The following is a 5,301-nucleotide window of genomic DNA, read 5'->3' on the forward strand; positions in this document are numbered from 1 at the left end:
CTGAAAGAAAATTGTTCGATGCAGTGTGATTCTGGGTGGGTGAGAAATTCCATTTAATTCAATCCTGTCTGACAGCAATAACCACTGTTATCAATGATACTGGGTTTTGCTAATTTCTCTTCCCCTTGTAAAGAAATGGCATGTTTCTATTTGTTTCCTTTCCTAAACAAGGACCTTTGTACCGTGCTGTAGTTGTGACAAAATGGCAGCATTGTACCCGGTGCTACCGTAGGCCAGTGACATGAAGCAAGACAAGTGCCCCCCCCCGTGCCCACCCCCACTCTGTGAATTTTGTTTGTATCTCTGTGGCTGTCCAGCATGCGCTTGCCTGGCAAAGCCATTTCGTTAATGCCAGGCAGCAGGAACTGCTGAGTGCGCAACACTTCAGAAGAACTGTTTGCTTACTTGAGAAACTAAATGCAGATGTGGAAGCCTTACCTTACCTTTTGAATTGTCAATAAGCTGAAAGAACGGAGGCTAGTATTTTCAAGCGTTGGACCCGCAGTCTCATGGGCTTCTTACATGTTTTCGTGTGTCGTTCTGCTCAGCATTGCAAGGGTGAAGATCTGTTTCTTTAAAGATAGATAGGTAAGTATTGCTACAGAAGTAAGTTTTCTATAAATTAGATGCCTGGATATTTTTAGATGATATCTTCTATTACTCACAGGATTAAGGATTAGATCCTCATATGTATCAAAAGCTCTCTGCACCCAACAGTGTTAATAAAGCTAAACTCCAAACTCCATTTTCAAAAATGCTCGGGCACTTGTTAGCTTCTCTCTCTGGTCACCTCTCAGCTTAGCCCCCGGGACATGTAACGCATAGCCAGATGTTGATTAAACACATCTTCTCCACTGCACACTGTCTGGACATCATCCAATTTCAGCTGAGCTGCTGTGTGATGCCCAGTTCAATCTGCTCTGTGAAGTGACTAGTATTTCTTGGAGGCTGGTGTCAACACTCATTGATTGCATTGTCACAGGGCTGCAGGCAGCCTGGGGCTGGGGCTCACAGAGTAGCCCAAGCAGGTGGGCAAACATCTTGCCCTGACCTCGCAGACTGCACTGAGGCTTTCCAGGGCCAACAGCCATGAAGGGACTTAAAGCTTGTCATGTACTCTGCTGCATAACTACTGCATGTCCTGTTGCCAACCAGACTTCTCAACCCCAACTGAGGCATCTATGATCCCCATAGGATGCGTGGAGAGGCTCATGTTTCACATGGAAATCATTAGAGCCACAACTCTAATAATCTGTGTGAGCAACAAGTGCTAAGCAAAGGGATTTGCTGAACAAAAGCATCTCTCAGGGATAGCCACCTGCCAGACTCTATTTTGCCTGGAGGTAGACGAGAGAAGGACACAGTTCCAGGCCTAAATAGTTCAGTTTTGCTTGTGTCTGAGTTGTCTGGGACTCAGGGGCATATCACTTACCAGTGATAGATCGTGGCTTGACTGCTGACAGAAGTAGTGTGAACCTCATTCCCAGCTCCTTGAAGAGAGCAGGAGACCTGCAAGGCTACTCTTGGAAGACTGTGAACGGCTGGGGAGGAAAATCTGGTTCACATTGATGATGTCGAGTAGATGTGGACCCTGGAGTGGACAAACTTTTGATCTATACTATTTTCCTGCAGAGGGAACTGCTTGGCTCGAGGGTGAAGCCAGGGTGTACTCCAGCAGTTATGCAGGATGGACTGTATAATCAGGAGATATAGACCACTCTGCAAAGCAGAGGAGAAAACCAAGCTGACTATATAGATATGTCTCTAGTTTCTTCTGATGACACTGTTCCACTTCATGTAAACTTTGGAGCAGGATCAGAGATCGGATTTTCTTCCAAATGAGCAAACACCACGATCAGCTGGAATAGCTCAATATCAAACTTAAGCTGTGGCTTGGTTCATATTTATTTATTTATTTAAGCAAAGTGTTACATCCCCAGTGCAATGGACTGAGTCCATTTCAGTCTCATCCTCAATGTTTTACTCTTTTAAAAATTAATTTCCCTAGATTTTTCCACAGACCCTTCATTTAGAATGAAATTCACCTTTCAACTTTAGAGGGAACTTAATAGCATAGGTAATTTTTTATATTCTCTTCTAAAGTTCTTTAAAAACTGCCCATACTATCAATTATACAATGACAAGTATTTTGGTAGTTTCAGAAATGGAATTGAAAGAGAACTGTTATATCTAGGGCACTGAAGGTAGTTCATCAGCTCTTTTCAGGAGCCAGAAGCTGGATAACTGTTATCTTAAGCATGCCTGGATATTGGCCATGTGATCTCTAAAATTAAAGTACTTACCAAGAACTGAAAGCTGGGGACTGTCAGAAACTCATAGCCTCTGTGGATTGGGTGTGGAGGAGGAATGATCCAGTGTATCAGTCAGTGGATGGCACACCTACTTGTGAAAAAAACGTGTAGAGTCAAAGTAAAGATGCTGTTCGAGGATGCTCTGCGTCTGGGCTAGTTTTTGAAGGCTGATCATACTTTGAAGATGAAGCTTGGTAAAGACTGTATTAGAGAGAAAGGAAGGGCTGTTTATTGTCCACCCCTGTATTACATACAGTTGGTATTTTTACTGTGGTGGAGATTTTCTAAAAGATGTCATTTTAATTAAATTTTGAGTGATGTCTATGTATCTTGATGCGAAACAGGTGACTAATCAATAAAGTCAGCTTCTGAACAAAACTGAATGATATGAGAACATTAAATATGACAAGAATAAAAAGGCATTTAATATCAAACTCTAAATGTACAATTTCACTGTATGTCTCTTTTTACTGTAGCAACAAGGGCACAAGGGCAGTATGAACATGTGGCCCTTTATTTGGTCAAGGATAATAATCAACTAAGCCAAAAGGAAGGGAAGTAGATTTTCCTAGTTCAGCCACTAATATAATATTTTACGTGTTTCCAATTGTGTAACCATTGCTCCATGCAGCATTGTAACATGCAGCCATTGTTAAACGAGAAAAAACTGTGCAAACAACAAAGAATCCAAAATGTAGAGAAATGGTATCTGGTGTCACTAATTATGCAATGGGCATGATATTTTGCCTCCCTCCATTTCAGATGCCAGCCCTGCTTCTCTCCTCTTTCGCCTGCTCATGCCTCTGTTTGCAGGCTCAGGTCCAGGTCAGAAGTGATCCTGCTGAGCCTTGTAATTGTTGCAAATGTCTGGTGACCATGGAAGCAGCATAGTTTGTGGTAGGATCTCCTGCTTTCCTGATCCTTCACCATCCTAGTAATGTTGATTACTTGAGGTCTCATCATTAGCAACGACGCAGCATCTCTCTAGAGGCTACAGATACCTACAGTCCTTCCATTAAGGATATCGTTCTCGTCTCAGGCTGTGAAAGATGCATCTCTTTTCCATCAGAGAGGCTTCAGCTAATGACTACTTAGAAGTGCATTGATCCTGGCTCACAGCATTACTGACCTAGTCCTGGCTTTTTATTCCAACTTAGTCCTAGCCTTTTATTCTAACTCTTAGCTGAAGCTCATGACTATGTCAGTGACTCTTGCTAATTTCAATAATGAGCATAGATACTTGCAGGTCTTAAATTCATAATTAGTTCAGATTCATTGCTTCATGTTGGCCTGGACCCCAACCATGTCTTTAAATTCCCCACCGACAGCCTCAGAAGTATGACTGACAATGTGATCTCCATCACCTAAACCCTCAAAGTAGTCTCCCTCAATTTCTCTAGACCTGGCTTTAACCTAAATGGCTCATCTTCTTTCATTTCCAAATGTAAATTTCAAATCAACTTTCAGTCTACTCTTAAGACTAGACCTTGAAGGAATCATATCTAGATCACCTAGTCTGGCAGTAGGTTTCATATAAGCTCAACAACCCCTGCTAAATGCAGAAACAACCCATTTTCACCAGTTCCTGCCCAAGCAAATCTTAATTTTAATTCTGACTATAATATGAATCTATATTGGTTTCCCTATATCCTATTTTATCTAGAACTAAGCATAGTTTGTGGGTCCCTCTAAGCAGCAGCATTAAGCCAAGCTTGATGGCCACTTCTAAATCCAATATTGACCCATGGTCTCAGCTTCATGTTGACCCAACCCCTGAAGTTAACCCCAATGCCAAAGCTAACTCAGATTTAAGTACCCTGAGTACATCACTAAGAAAGCAGCAAACTTTCCTGAATTAACTAAGTTAAGCATACCATGCAGGCCCTACTGGCAAGAGCTATAAGCCAAGCTCAGGCATTATGCAGGCTCATCCAACATACTAGCCTGAATCCAAGCCCATAAGCCCAGTTGTAGCTGTTCCCAAATCCTGCAAAGAGAGTTCATCATAAAAGCTAGAGCTGTGACCTGTTTCAGACTGTCAATTTAGTATAGCTTTGTAGGCCTTTATTTGCAACAGTCATAAGGCCCATACTAGCCAGCCCACCCTGGCCCAGACTCTATCCCCAAGGCTAATATAAAATCTAATCCAATCCCTAAAGCTAGATTAATGATTCCAATTAAATCGTAGCCCAAAACTATTCACACAAAAGGCTGTTACTTACAACCTGTGGCATATCAGCCCCAAAAGTAACTCTAATCTCTCTTCCCAGTTATCAAAACCAGGTAAGGCCTCATGTGTTACCTGGATCTAATCACTAGCAAGCAGCTGCAACAATTTTAAGTTTAGCTTGATGGCCCTTTTTATTTTAGCACAGTAGCATTGGCTGCTGTGGGTCTTCCAGCCTGTAGCAGCACATTTTTGTCCAGAGGTATGGCATTAATGACCTGTATTGTTAATCTCTTGCTTCTACAGATTCTTGTATTTCTCTGCCTGATCTTTGATTCTGTTCAGTTTCTTTAGTGTCAAATATCTGCTTTTCCAAGAGTGATAAAATCTCTACAGTTTTTCTTTAAAAGTGCTCTAAGAGTGGGGGTTTTTGTAGTTTTGTCTCTGGGCCACTTGCTCCATAAGCCTAAAGTCCGCTCAGTTCTGATCCCACACTGAGGGAAACGGCACTGCACCATGTCATATAAAGCATCTGCTCCCATTCCAGCGTATCTGTGATCTTCTAATAGTCTGCCTTAAATACAAGGATCTGCTAAACGGCTCATCTCTACCCGCCGCACTGCAGGCTCCCTTCCTCTCTGCGGCCACTGACCACTCAGGTACTGGACAGAGGCAGCTGGCAGGATGCTGCTCAGGCCGGCAAGATGCATTTGGCATGTGGGACGGCAGCAGGATACACAGGTTCACTGTGGAGTATGCAGGAGGAACCGATTGCATCAAACCAGTGTTCAATGCCCAGTTCATTGCAGTTCCACCCTTTTT

The sequence above is a fragment of the Pygoscelis adeliae genome, unplaced genomic scaffold (assembly GCF_000699105.1).
Source record: "Pygoscelis adeliae isolate BGI_AS28 unplaced genomic scaffold, ASM69910v1 Scaffold54, whole genome shotgun sequence".
Classification (NCBI taxonomy): domain Eukaryota; kingdom Metazoa; phylum Chordata; class Aves; order Sphenisciformes; family Spheniscidae; genus Pygoscelis; species Pygoscelis adeliae.